This window comes from Pistacia vera, unplaced genomic scaffold (assembly GCF_008641045.1).
Source record: "Pistacia vera cultivar Batoury unplaced genomic scaffold, PisVer_v2 Contig112, whole genome shotgun sequence".
NCBI lineage: Eukaryota > Viridiplantae > Streptophyta > Magnoliopsida > Sapindales > Anacardiaceae > Pistacia > Pistacia vera.
This window is the reverse complement of record NW_022195160.1, coordinates 58,218-73,830: the sequence shown is the minus strand read 5'-3', so window position 1 is coordinate 73,830 and position 15,613 is coordinate 58,218. Positions and strand designations below refer to the sequence as shown.

At 39.2% G+C, this 15,613-nt stretch overlaps 1 pseudogene; it reads right to left on the bottom strand.

Moving 5' to 3' along the window:
- Positions 1-1,377: 1,377 nt before the first annotated feature.
- On the bottom strand, positions 1,378-2,743 carry LOC116141840 (annotated as a pseudogene).
- Between the last annotated feature and the right edge of the window lie 12,870 nt (positions 2,744-15,613).

Sequence of the window (15,613 nt, the reverse complement as noted above, 5' to 3'; positions counted from 1 at the left end):
AGCTCAACCTGGGGTCTGGCCCCTTGACCAAGTCAAGGCCCGGTGCCGATATAAAACATTGATTAACAGGAGAGTAGGAAGATGAAGTTATTTCATAAAAGGATGACTAAGGAGTCCATATATAATATATTTAGAGAATAGGAAGGCTGGAAGAGGAAGATTATCTCCTTTATTCTATTTCACCTTTTATAATTTTCTCCCCTCTCTTAAACAAAACAAACGTTTACTTTAAATAAAAGATTTTTTACATACAATAAAATATTTGATATATTTAAGACAAGTTTTTGGGAGGAACAAAATAAGTGACACTTGAAAGGATTTATCGGTTGTGATAAATTTCTTATTTTTATTCTTTTTTTCATGTGTTTAGATAGTCACGCACGCAAAGATGTTTTCATTTTTCATGTTTTCAAATGACAACATACTGAATACATTTTCATTTTCATACGAATACAAATAATGTTCCATGAAATTCATAAATTGGCCAAATGGCCAGTTTATGCTTGAGATTATTGCACATTAGCTTATAGAGAATGGAAGCAAGTCGAGCAGTTCGCAAGTTACTGTAGCTCGGCTCGTGAAAAGCTCAAACTCGATTCGAAGTCAATTGAGTCAAGTTCGAGCTCAAGTGCTCGTTTAAAGGGTCGAGTCGATTTCGATCCAAGCGAAGCTCAACTCGATGCTCACGAGCCTCATTGCGCTCAAAGGCTAAATTGCAAGTTTTGTAACCTTTTTTTTTAAGTTTTAAATGACAAAACAATCCCCTTCTCACAATAAACTCGAAGCTCGAGCTCGTCGAGCTCAGTACCCATCCATACTCGTGAGCTCGAGCTCGAGTCCAAGTATTCAAGCTTGAACGAGCTCGACTCAACTTGAACTTAACTGTTCATCACAAACCGAGCTCGAGTGCCCAGATACTCGCTCGGCTACTTATGTACACCAAGCATTCGATAAAATGTCACATGCATAAATAAAATATTTAAGTGATAAGTAGGAAAAACTAAGCCAAGCCGTTAAAAGGTGCTCTCATTAACTAAGAATATAAATTGAACATGATAGGGATTATGATTTAACGAATCATGTTACCCTCTTATCTAGTGTAAGAATTTTTACTATAAGACTGTATGGTTAATTAAGATCTCTTTCTTTTTTTTTTCTTGGTTAAACTTCCTAGCATTAGAACAAGAACCTTGTTCTAACAATTCATATCCAAAATTACAAACACTCAAATGGTATAATACAGCCCCCAAAAAAAAAAAAAAAAAGAAAATTTTTTTTAATTATTAAACTTCATAAAGTTTGCACTAAAGACACAGAAGATTTTCAAGCGCTTACTTTTATGAGTTAATGCAATGGAAACAGAAAGATATATTCTAATTAAACTGATGTTACATCAACCGACCATCCACCTTGCTGCTCGGGCAATAGCTCACTTATTGAATAATGAAATGTCAAAGTGAAAGTGAATTTCATATTTTGTTGTTCGAAAGAAGCGTAAGCCTTGATGCCAGGATCTTGTTCGAATTTAATCATGGTCTTCCTTTGACAACCAACCCATGCGTCTATGCCATCACCATCAATGTTATCCGTGGAATGGCAATGTTTTCGTTCCTGGCCGCAGAGCTTCCCCACATCCACAAGGGCTTTCCCCACCCAAAATCTGTTTCATACCATGGAAGTCTGCACCATGAAGTTATAACAAACGACTTCATTTTTATATTTCTTAGCCATTTCTTCTACCGGTAAACTTTTCACGAAATTCATGTACCCTCCAGATGCATGAAACTCTCTTCAAAATTATCATCCATCATCTTTATAGCTTCGTGAAGATCTCCCGCTACTAATTCCTACCAACTCCGGTCTCCATGTTCGACCATTTGCCATTGTCATTTGACTCACGCACCCCATACAATCCCCCGGTATTTCTGGCTTCATTCTGTTTCGCAGATTCACAGGAATGAATCCACAAATTGTGCAGGGTCTTTGTCATTGCTGTTATAGCATTCAACATAACCGCAGACACTGCCTCGAACGTGGATGGACGATCCACTGATTCTGCAATTTTACCGATTCTTCTTTTAAGCGGCTATCTTAGCAGCTTCAAATTAAACCTCTTTGATATACGTTCGGGTCCGTCGATGCATATTGACCTTGGAAAGACTACTCTTCCTTAATTCTACAATCCTGCGGAGGGAAGAAAAAGTGCAATCAAAAATCACATTCTTAATTTCCTCATTGTTACTGGGATTGCAACCTTAGCCCAGTTTTTAACAAAGTTTGCCGCAGCTGTTGCATCAGCAACCCTATGGTTAAACCCAACACCGACGCAATACCACCGCAAGCAAAGTATGACCTGCACGCTTAGATTGACGGGATCACCATTATCTTTTCATGTATCTTATAGTGTAGCAGCTGTTTGATCACATCCTTCTCCGGTCGTTTAAGAATGTCAGACATCTGGCTGCTTACTTTGGTTTCAATGAAGAGGGCTCCATTATCGTTACAATCAACAGTATCATCATCTTTGACGCGCCCTGCGAAAGGGTAGTAGAGGTCAATACTTTTGGAGAGGAGTTTTTGAGATGGCGAGAAGTTTCGGCGTATCTTTGCCTGGTGAAGAGTAAAGAATGATGGGGAGTGACCTCAGACTAACTGATCTAGAACAGAAAGCTTATATTTTCTTAAATGGTCAGGGTTGGAGAAGAGGGTTGATGGTTTCTCTAGAAATGGTTTGGATTTGCATGTTCTCAAATTGCAAATTTTATTAGCAGATTTGGAAAGTATGGTTTTACTGATTTTGTTTAATTCAGTACAAGTAACCGTATCACTCAAACACATATTTATAAGGAATAAGAAATGGTTGATGATCATATTGGAAAGCAGGTTTTTGTATAACTAGTTATTATAACGTTTTAATCATGTAAGATTTGAAAAATAACAAAAATAAACAGTTTTAAAAAGTACACCTTCAGTAAGAATAAAATCGTCTATATGACTATATCTAGAAGATTATATAGTAGTGAACAGTCAGTCAACTACATAAAATATATATAAATAAAAGCTAAAGCTGTTATAAAGTATTTTTTTTAGTTATTAAGATTCTCTTTTATTTTCGAAGATATATAAAGTCGAACCAAGAGAGAATAGGATACTCTAATCTTAGGGAATGTTAGGGAAGCTTCTTCATCAAATTAATGTAAGAAGATACCAAGAAATTAAACTGATGAAGAAGTTAAGTGAAAGAGTGGTGGGTGAGGCTGGTGGCTCTTCAAGAAGAAGAAGAAGTGGATTACAGATGGCCACAAAGTGGGTAGCTGGGGAACTTGAAAGAGATGGCTTAATGTTGAAGCTTTGATTGGCTCAATATTTTCATTAACAAATGTTTTGTTTGTTTTGTATCATCAACTGATTCATGATGTAAACAATTTACACCAACTCAATTTCACTTTGGGCATTTCCCTTTTAGCCATTTATTATTAACCCTAAAGCATGCTTTGTTTGAGATTCTTGATTAGTCAAGTCAAGTTATAGATTCAAAAATCTCGTAAAAGTTATTGGGGTCTTGCGATGATGTATGTATCATTAGTGACTGTGATGTTTAAGTGAAAATCTTCTAAAAAAATATATAAATAAGTTTATAAATTGAGATTTCATACAACTGAATGTAACAACTCATGATTCCTCATTTTTTGATCTCTCTACTTTATATTACTTTCTCTCTTTATTAATATTACTTTAGTTTTATAATATTCCAGGGGCTATCCTTTTTTTTTTTCCTTTTTTGTAGTACCGGGGTGTTTGAGACATCTAAGTTGTTTTGTGCACACTCAACTAATTTCCAAGGTCCATTGAACACTTTACAAGCTCAATACCAAGGCACACTCAACTAATCCTAAGGTCCATGAACACTTTACAAGCTCAATACCAGAGGCTTCCTGGGTGGGTAATATGCACATTTGGTTTTGTCAAATTAATTCCTTATATTTAATAGTTCAAATTTTCACTTAGTAATTTTAATAAGTATTTATTTTTTTTTTTAAGAAATGTAACGCGTAATGAGTATATAAACTATATTGGTTGAACAATGACTGGAGGTACGATTTATGATTTGAATATGATAAAAGAGTGAGTTATAACTTATAAGGAGTGTAAAGATGTTAAAGTTGGTCGTTGGTTGATGGCAATTATTATTATATGATGTTGGTGGTTGGTAGTTGTTGTTTCTCACAATCTTTTTCTTATGTTTCCTCACAAAAATCGATCTTGTTACACTCATGTTTTAAAACCCGGTCTGGCTCGGCTGGTTGAATCGGGACCTGGAGCCTTCATTGAGTCGGTTACCAATTTCCCTATTCACCAATTTCTTAGAATTTGGAATGATGATCGGTGAACAATTGAAGGCCGGAGTCGAACCTTTTGAAGAGAGTGCCTGGTGAGTGCAATGGTGGACAAGTGATTTTTGGTGAGTGAATCAGCGAAAAAAAAAAAACCAGTGGCGACAACAACTGACTTTTGCTAGCGATTGGCGAGGTAAACAGGAGTAAGGTGAGATGGGTTTTGGTCAGGAGGCTGGGGGAAGAATTTTCGTGGTTGTGGGAGGGTTTTCGATGTCAACAATGGTGAGATCTAGCCTAGGTTGTCAACACTGGCGATGGTGGTTCCATTTCGGCCAAATCTTTGGTATATTTTCTAGGGATCGCTCAATAGATGATTTGGATTGCGTTTGGTGTGTCGCCTCCGCAACCAGTTGACTACCGATTTGTATTTGGGGTGTGTTTGCTAAATTTCAAACTTGTAGGGACTTAACTAGTTTTAGGGGTGTATTTGCTAATTTTAAACTTTTTGAAACCCGATTTGACTGGTCAACTCGAGACCTGCAACTTTGCTAGGTTTCACCCTGTTGGTATTTAAACATTGTTACACTACATCTATTGTACCTCTTAATTAATGTATTAAAATATCACACATCTATTTTTCTTGTATATTATTATAATTTTGACATCTCTAAAATTTCAAAAAATACTTGTAAGATGTATATGTAAATTCTGAATTAAATAATTAAGAAATAAACTAGTTTTAGGGGTAAATTTATCGGGTTAGTAAATCACTTCTGTAAAATTATTTATGGGTTTGCTCGCACACGAGCTAATAATGTTCACTAAGATAGAATTCAGTTCAGAAAAAACAAAAAGTGAACAATAAAAAACATTGTGGAGTCTTGTCTGTGCCTTTTTGAAACTCACTACCCTGTAATTTCGGTAGGGGGATCGCCTGATTCTGACGTCTTGTGACGTCCAGATTATGAAAACAAAAGGGATGAAAGAGAAATTGGGGTTGGTAAAGAAGGGCTTGCGAAAGGAATTGAATTAAGAGTTTCTTTGGTAGTAAGAACACTAGGGGGGATGGTAAAATAATCGCAGATTGTGATGAAATTGAGGTTTTTGTTACGATGAATTCACTCACAGGGGGCAAGATTGAAATAATCTTACTAATAATCATCGAACTGGAACATCCCATCTCTATGGAATCAGTGGAATCCTTAAATGATACTAATGCAAGGAATGAACTCAAGCTCTTCAACTAGCTCGAAGTTCGTCTTGCGCGGAGAAAGGAACATGGTGATGGTATTGGGAGGCAATCTCAAGTCGATCAGTTCTCCTTCTGAAAACGTTCCTCTGTTGGGAGCTGATGATTGCAGGAAAAACATGTCGCGAAGCCCTCCTCCACGGCGTGAAGGTCCAATTAATGGTATGGTTCACTCCATGTCACGAGATAAGGGAGAATCCTTGGTAGCGGCAGAAGGCAAGATGTCGACGGCCTGTGTTGTGTGCGTGGTTGATGGTGCAAGGTTAGCCTCTTGGGCTAGATAGGGATGGAGCTTTACAGGCCATTTTATTTCTAATGGGCTGAAAAATCTCCTTGGAGGTAATGCTAATGATTGGGTAATTTGCCTAGGAAGCTTCGAATGGGGTGAAAGGGGACTATTATAGAAACAATACAATTCCTTATGGGCTGGATACTTCTCAAGTTGGGGTTGATCAGATGGAACTAGAGAAGGATATGGGTTGGGTGCTGCTTCCTTTAGAGTTGAGTAATAGGGAGGGGTTGCTGACTAACTATTCCAGTCCAAGGACAACCAAATGGCCATTTCTTTGGAAAATTTTCAAAAAGGTGGAAAGGGCTCTCATGTGGGGGTGTTGAAGAAACCAAGCAAGGAGATTTATAGGCAATCAGCAACAAGTTGAGTGTTAGTTGCTGGCGATCGAAATCAAAGTTAAAAGGCGATGACATATTTTAAGCCGTTACAGATCAATAGGAGTGACAACAATTTGCCCACCAACTTCAATTGCTATTGAGGGAAGAAGCTGGGCAAATTGTTTAGTGGGCTCTTTTATAGATATAAACCGCCATTTCATATTTTTCAATCTTATGCGATGAAAATGTGGAGAAATATGGGATCATTGAGGTGATGATGAATGATAAGCATTCTTCTTTTTAAATTCGGGAATGAATATGATATGATTCATGTTTGAAGGATGGTCCATGGCTCTTTCAAAACCGTCCAATTCTTCTTCTCAGAAATGGCGTCCAGCTACGAAACTTAGTAAAGAAGCTCCTCGGGTAATTTCACTATAGGTGAAATTGTTCGATGTTCCTTGGATTTTTGGAATAATGTTGGCGTGACTATATTACCAGTGGATTAGGCAGCCTCTAGGAATGGATAGGGTCACGGAGGACACTTGTAACTAGGCTCTGGACGTATTGGTTATGCCAGAATTCTTGTGGAAGTTGAAGCTACTCATAAACTACTCGAAATGTTGAATGTTGTACCCCTGTGAGGAGACTGGTTTGACTAAGATGATGAGTGTTCATGTTGATTTCAATGGCGACCTTCTCCGTGTGATCGGTGCCTCTATTTTTAGTCATAAAGAGCAAATTGCCCACAACAGCCTAGCATGAGGGTAGAGTTGAGAGTGGGGATTTGCATAAAGCGAAATCTGTGGATAATGAATGGTTCCAACTTGTTACTAGAAAAGGTAAAGGGACATCACTAGAGGGAGACATTTTAGGTGCTAGTGGCTCCAAAAGTCGTGCGAACAAAAAGTAAATTCAACTGTCAGTGTGAGTAATGTCTTCCAATTGTCTACGCAACCCTAGAGGTGAGACTAGATGAACGTCCTAGTCATCCTAAGAATACAGGGTCCTTAGTGGTTGTGAAGACAAGGAAAGATATGGAAGAAGAATAGAGTTGGGCAATTCGGATGTTGAATCGGATAAGACTTCAAGGGTGGAATTCATTAGGAAGGGGTTGTTGACTTGGACCATCCACAGGGTACTAATACAGGGGAGGCAGGGGCAACTCCCAGTATGTTCTTAATTTTTATGGTTATATTGCTTGTTGGAATTTAGGGGCCTTACCAACCCCTAAAGCAAGCGGAGGTTCGTAATTTTGTGAAGGATCGTTGTATTTCTTTTTGTGCTTTACTTGAAACCAGAGAAGCTTGCAATAATTGTTTGCGTATCTTTGATAATACATTTAGAAATGGAATTGGATTGCAATTTTGATGAAGGGAATCAGGGCTGCATGATTGTTTAGGATGGGATCCAGCTTTCTACAGGTGGAAGTTCAGAGAAAAACTGATCAAGTTATGCATTGTCTCCACGAAGGCTTACTAGTGATAATTATTTTTTCTACTCTGTCATCTATGCTGCCAACTACCATATAATAGAGGGAGCTTTGGCGTAATTTGGAATTTTAGGAGAAAATGCTAAATGATTCGTGGTTGTTAATCGCGACTTCATGTAACTCTAAATAGTGAAAGTCTGGGAGGGTCTCTTATTTTACCATAGCATGAAGGAATTTAGGGAATGTGTTGATCTAAGGTGGAGGATTAATAAGAGCGGAATTTTGTATACGTGGAATGTTAAAGAGAAAATTAGCTGCCCGGCCATCCCAAGTTTCGATTTAAGAAAATGGCCTTGAAACTGTTTTTCATTTTTTTTTAATTTAGAGAAGATGACGTGCCATAGTTAGGATTAATTAACACGTAAAATGGGTTAAATGAAAAGATTAAAACATATGTGGGCCGAATCAAAAATAATGAAGTTTTTAAAATTTGAAATTTCTCAAACAAGCCCCATATCACCTCGCTTAATCGAATTCATTAGGGCAAAAAGCGATATCTTAAACGAAAGGGAGACGCGATTTTTTCCTATCGAACACCTGCAAATTTGCACCCTAAATCAATTTTCTGAACCCTAAACCAAATACAGTCGCGAATTCCGGCGATATAGTTGTGATTTTCGATCGATTTGTTGAACCCTAAAATCGATTCATTAACCCTAAATGGAATCTATGCGATTTCTGGCGATACAGTCCCCATTTCCGATCGAAACTGCAAACTTTGACACAATTCAATCTAAACATGGCTGACACTACAATGACGAGAAAACCCAGCCCACTTCGAATCTTAGATTCTGGTGGCGCAACAGTTCATGGTTGCTCCGATCTCGATCAGTGAGGTGTCCACCCAGAAGCACGCAGTGCCCAAAACACAAGAAACCAATACAACCACGAGTCGACACACGACAAGCACCAGAGCCCAGGAGGAGACGCATCGTCACAGACGAGGAAGAACGAAACGTTCTGAAGCGAGAGTCAAGTGAGATTCAGGCCAGGAGAGATTTCGCGAGAATTCAGGCCAGGAAGAGTCGTCCGAGGATTCAGGTGACAGAGGGAGACCGGCAAAGAAAGCGTACGTTGTTTGGGAATATTGCTTGTACTGTCGCTTAAGTGATCATTTGTATCGCTTAAGCGATTAATCTGTTTTACTCATGATCGCACGATCCTTTGTATCGCTTAAGCATTGATTCATTTTACTCTTGGTCGCTTAAGCGATCTTGTCGAGGCAGAATCAAAGATATATAAGCGATCTTTTGTATGGCTTAAGAGATTCTTATTTACTCTTTCGCTTAAGCGATCTTGCACGAGGTAAGTCAAGATCTTTAAGTGACTCAGTGGTAATTTTTTGTTGCTGATATTTTGTTTATTAGTTGTTTTGGTTTATTTTTGTTGCTGCATTTTTTATATCGATTGTCCAGATTGTGCGGACCGTAAACTGTAGAGACTATGAGTTAGAGCCTATAAGTGAGAATGTACCAACTTCCCTGCAAGGGTGATGGTGAGGTCAGTTGGGATGTTTTTGACAGAATAGGGTCATTTTAGCTGGAATGAGGCATGGTGAAAGAGATTTCGATGGCACTTGTTTCAGTAGTTTTTAAGAATCGGAACAAATTAGAAAAGCGCATTTTGGGGCCAGGGAGTGCATTACATGTTGCTGCACTCAGTAAATGCAAGAAAAAAAATGAAATGTGGTTCGTGGTGGACGGAAAGCCACTACGGTTTGGGATGATGGAGTATGCCTTGGTGACGGGCTTACGATGCGGGGAAGTGCCATAAGGCGGAGGCAGATGTAATAAGGACGAGTCTGAGAGCCATAATTTCGTAATAAGGTTTTGCAGAGGGCAAAGTCTATTACAGGACAAGTTTTAGAGAAGAGGCTAGAAACAGTTCAGTTTAATGATGGAGAGAAGATAAAGTGTGCTTGCTATTGTTTTTACATTCTATCTTATTGGCTGTGACTCAACAAAAGCTGTTGAGAAAGATTAGTTTTGTTTGCAAGCGACTTAGAGTTCTTTAATTCTTATCCTGGGGACGGATATCTTTGAGCGAACCATCAAGAGCTTGAAAAAACCAGACATGGAGTTAAAGCATGCCGAATGGGGCGGGAAGGCTAAACCAAGCACGTATAATTGTTTGGCTTCCATGCAATGTAGGTAAATATTAATAGCTCTCTGTTATATTTTTTATAATATATGTTTTTGAATTATGATATGGACTGTTTTTTTACAATGTGGCTTGGATGTACGAGGCCATCCCGTGTTCGCTAAGAGGGGGGAGAAGCAACAGTCCAAGTGGAACAGGAATTCCCTAGGATGTTGTAGTGGCATGTCCAGAGGTATACCCATTTGGATTACGACTAATAGAGTTGAGATTCAAGCGGCTGGGTAAGATTAAAAGATTAAGCTTTTGAATAGCATTGCTTTTTTGATTTTGCTTCAATCAATGATTTGTTTTGTTTCTTATTGCAAGGAGTCTCCGTCCCTTTCTCACCGCTACTGGGGATGAAGCGAAGAGGACTATGCACTCTTTCAAAGCAATAGAGGATAAAGGATGAACGGATAGACCACTAATACGGGCCCTAAAAGGTCACGTATGTGACGACAGTTATGCCATTGCTTGACAACGTCGTTGATACGAGGATTATGAAGCTCCAATGGGCGGGAGGCCCGAGGATAGGGAGAAGGGGAGAAGAGGTTCGTATGCTCAGCAAACCAGTACAACAAGTACCACTTTGCCGAGACTTGGCGTCAGAGAATGAGGTTGTTGACCTCATAAATGACCTGTTTGAGATTTTTTACAACAGCCGTTTATGCAAGGTTTGACAAGATGGAAGAGTGCATGAAAAGGGTGGAGGAGAAAGTGGATATAGCTGGGAGAGAAAGTTGGTACAGTGGGGGGAAGTTGGTACAATGGAGAAGGAAGTTGTTGGAGAATTAAAGGCGGTTGAAGTGCAAACTGGCTTGAAAAGAGAGAGCAGGAAGCAAGTTTGTGAAATCGCCTTACATGGTAGTGACACAGGTAAAGAAGAAGAAAATTAAGAAACAAATGGAGGAAGAACCAGAAATGGAGGAGGTTGAGGAGGTTGGTGGAGGAAGTGGGGTGGTGATAATGGATGAGGGCGAGGTGGGAGACGAAAGAAGCGGAGATGTAAAAATGGAGGAAGGGGGAGGAAGTGGGCAAGGGAAATTGGACTCAAATGTCGATTTGTATAGGCCAATAGAGGAAAAGAAAAACTCTTCTATGCCTATTACAATGGATCAGGAAGTAATGGCCATATAAAGTGTAAGATAGGGGATTATCCCTAGGAATGGTTTGAGAAGTTGTTGACGATGGGCACGTGGCTTGAAGACTCGGTGAGTTATTTTCGCTTAATTTTTCTTATTTTTGCCTATGTTTTCCATACTTATCTTGTTGTTTTTATTTGATGCAGCACATCGATGAGATATTGGCACTGATGAGGCTACGACGGACTACTGATGGTGATCTGTTGTATCCAGACTGTGCCATCACCGATGTGGTGTTTGGCCAAAAACGTTTATTTCGGCATATTGCACTTTAATTAAAAATGTCGTTGCTAGTGGTGCAGCAAAAGGATCGAAGCGAAAAAGATTGGCCCCAGTACAGTTGGATTACATCCCTGATGATTTTCATTTTGATGACAGAATTATGCAGTATATATGGGGGGATCGGCCCAAATATGGCCACGGTTGGACCTTTGTTAAAAGAGTGTACTGCATCATCCTCGTCAAAGAGATGCACTGGATAGCAATCGTTACGCATCTAGAGGAGGGGTTGCTGAAGATCCTTGACTGCAACCCCACTATTTGTCAAGACAAGCAGTTGGAGGTCGAGTTGGAGCCACTGTCTAGGTTGTTCCCGCACAGTTGCATGACATCGGGATGTTTGGGCACTTGGGTGATCAAGTACTAACCGGAAAGTGGCCAATTAAGCGTTCTACCAGCCCAATAAATGAGTCAAGATAAATTTTGTATAAAACCAACTTACATAATACAATTGTTCTATAAGTTTATTCTAATGCTAATGTCTTCTTCCTATTGTAGTGCTGAATGTGGGGTCTATGCCCTGAAATTTATTGAGTTCGACATGACCAACACCCCGATGGACGGGTTGAATGACGAAACAATGAGAGACTGTCGGGAGGGCTGGGTTGTCAACTGCTTCCATGGGCAGATGAATCCGTTTTGAGTGAGTAGAACCCAATAAAAAGGTATGAAAGTTGGACTTTGAATTTTGTTGTTTATGTGATTTTGATGTTGATACTTAGGTTGTGGTGTTGATGTTGCAGGTGTCATGCTTATATGGAGCTTTACCGAAAGACACGGACTGAGTAAACTTCTCACTTATCCACTCTGTAACTTTTTTACGTGTTTTTTTTTATTTACAAAAGTTGATGTGTCTGCAGGTGTGTGCCGAAAAATTTTGCAGGTTCCTGGCAAATAATGAGAGGAAACTTCTCAAAGGCTGGTTGGCAAGAGGAGGCATCTGCAATAAAGGTTGCTGGGAAGGTATGGTACCAAACAATGATCTTAGAGAGGTTGCTGGCAAACAGAATTCGAAAACATCTCAAAGGCTGGTTGGCAGGAGGAGGCATCTGCAATAAAGGGATTGTGCAAAGGTGTTAGTGACATTAAACTCTTTGGCATCAAAAAGTAAATTAAAGGCAGTGTATAGAAATTCTTGTGCTGTGGCTCTTCTTGCGGCAGCCAAAAGCCTTGTGCCTGCAAAATCATTGTAAAGAATTGGATCTGACATTTGGGAGATATTTTTTTTTTCTCCATATAAGATATCTCATTAGCAGTTTGAATTTACTATGTATGGTGTGATCATTTGCTTCACCCAAGTTGGATAATGGTTTTTTAGCGTTTTGTTTCATTTTGTGTATCACTACAACGTGTGATGTACTGGTGTGATTATTTGATTCATCATAGTTGGGGCTAATGGTTAGCTTGTCCATATATTTAGATATTTGCCGCATCCCATGCCTATTTTTTATTTTGTGTTTCGATAAACAGGTTACATTGATGTCTCTTATATTTTGATTTGTGATGAATTAGATTGATATAAATGGGTGATGTACAAATGTTTCCCAATCACAGTCATTTTGAAATTAATTAACTTAAAGAATGGCATGGTACCAAACAATTACGTATATGGCCAACCTCATATATCTCTTAAACAACCAAGACTTTTCCAGATATGATCGCTTAAGCGATCTCAAATCGCTTAAGCGACCAAGAGTCTATTACGAAGCATCGCTTAAGCGATACATAAGATCGCTTAAGTGATTATCCATCTGGGCAGATGTTCATTCTGCCTTGGCCAAGATTGCTTAAGCGATCCTAAATCGCTTAAGCGACAGAGTCTCGTTTAGGAAGAATCGCTTAAACGATCATAGATCTGGGCAAATATTCATACTGCCTCGGATAAGATCGCATAAGCGATCATAGATCTGGTCAGATTCATTCTGCCTTGGCCAAGATCGCTTAAGCGACCTCAAATCGCTTAAGCGATCAAGAGTCTTTTACGAAAATCGCTTAAGCGATACAAATGGATAGCGTAAGCGATTTTCGATATGGGCATCTGCCGCGGGCTAGATCGCTTAAGCGATTACCGATCGCTTAAGCGACCAGGTGTAAAAGCAAAGAATCGGTTAAGCGATACAGGCGGATCACTTAATTGACCAGAGTAAAAGCAAAGAATCGCTTAAGCGATACAGACGGATCTCTTAACCGACTATGTAAATACAGAGGATTGCTTAAGTGATCCTATGTATTCAGATATTATTTATTGTATTTCAGAGCATCGGTTAACCGATTAACGCTATGCTAAACATATAAGGTTTACAAAGGTGTTCAGTGGACTATGACCGTTATTATATTTATATTAAACATATAGTTCTTTTACGTCAGTATGAAACATGTAAGGTGTAGACTGTTTACGTCTATGCTAAACATAGAGGGTTTGCAAAGGTGTTCAGTGGATCATGACCGTTATTATATTTCAAAGGTAACCATGGAATCTTAGTGAACATATGTTCTTCTTCTTTGTTCAGAACATAACGGGTGCGTTTGGTTGAATATTCCTATAAATATTACAAATCCTATTCCCAAAATATTTCTTTGTTTAATTATTTAGGAAATATTAGTATATTTTTAATAAATTTTAGACCCATTAACTGAATTAATTTCTAATACAGCCTAAAAAGTTTAAAAAGTAACAAAAACACCCCCACCCAACCAACTTCCCAGATTCTGGCACCACCGACGGCTACAAACGATCGAAAATGGCTGGTAATTCACAGATTTGACATTTTTCGGCTAGATCCACTGTGGATCTGGCCGAAAAAGGCCATATTTGGCCGTCATCGACTTTCAAAGAAATGGCCGACGTTGACGACCAACGACAGCCAAATCTTGGGCATCATTGACCGAAAACGATGGCCATATATTTGGCCATCACAAACGGCCAGATATCGACTTTTTCATTCGTCGACGGCTAGATCTGGCCATGATTTGGCCTTTTCCGACCACATCCATGGTTGATCTGGCCGGAAAAGGCCATATCGATGCCCTATCAGCCTGATCCGACCACTATGTGTCGTAACGCCCTTTCCCGATAGGATTCCAATGGTGGTGGCCGGAATCTGGGAAGTTGGGTAGGTTGGGGGTGCATTTGTTAAATTTTAAAATTTTTCGTTCGTTGATTAAGTGATCGTACTAAAGGAACTTCATTTACACAGGGTCGCTTAAGCGATCATAGATATCGCTTAAGCGATTCTTTTCTTTGTCACTTGGTCGATTAAGCGATCGTCGATATCGCTTAAGCGATCTTGTTTGAAAAACCCTTTGTCGCTTAAGCGATATACTTAGTCGCTTAAGCGATCATGGGCAATATATACTTTCCAGCTTTTCTCCTGAATTTTGACAAACTAAAATTACCAACACGTATTAATTCCATACTTTTTCCTCAATTTGACAACCTAATTCCAAACTAAAATCACCAATAAATATTTAGGCCATGTAACAAGAAATATAAAGAATGATTTATTAAAGGTAACAATAAAATTTATAACATCAATAATTGAAAACAATAACTCATCAACGGTTGGCTTTCGCAACTCCCTGAATTCCATCCTTCTTCGAACCTAATTTTCTGGATCTGCATGTGATTACTTCTAGCAACTGCTTCTCTTGTGGTCAGGTTGCTTGCAAATTGAGCACTTATTCATCTTTTGGGGAACCTCAGAGGCTGATGGAATACGCTTGACTCTTTTTCTCTCCTTTGCTGTCTTCTTGAATGGCGGATGGATGATAATGTTAGCCAACTCTGGCGGCACTACCCACTGCTCTTTTGGAGGCACTGGATATATTGTTTCTGAATAAGCTAGCATGTAGTGATCTGCCATATAGAGAGGGGAGCAAAGTTCCATGTAAATTCTTGAACCAAAATCCGGCTTCCGTTGGTGTTTCAATGCTGCTAGTGCATGAGGATAAGGTAAACGTTGAATGTCAAGCACTTTACAGCTGCAAGTTTTACTAACAAGGTTAACTAGGGCATCCGGACTATAGCCGCGCACAGTGAACTCTTGAGCATTAAGAGGATAGGCAAACAGTGCATTTGACAGTTCCATACGTTCTCGCAATAATTTTTCAGCTGACGGAACAAGGGTTGTAGTAAAATTATCTAACTCCGTACGATGCTCATGGAACCACCGTGACAATGTCTTCTGGATTGCATCAAAAAGTGCAACTATTGGAAACTCTCTTTCTATTAACAACTTCGAATTTATGGACTCCGCTATATTCGTGGTCATGACATCAAACCTTCTTCCAGGAAAGTAAGCTCTACTCCATCGCTTGAACCCAACATCATGTCCAAGATACTTAGCAACTCTATCATCCTTGATTC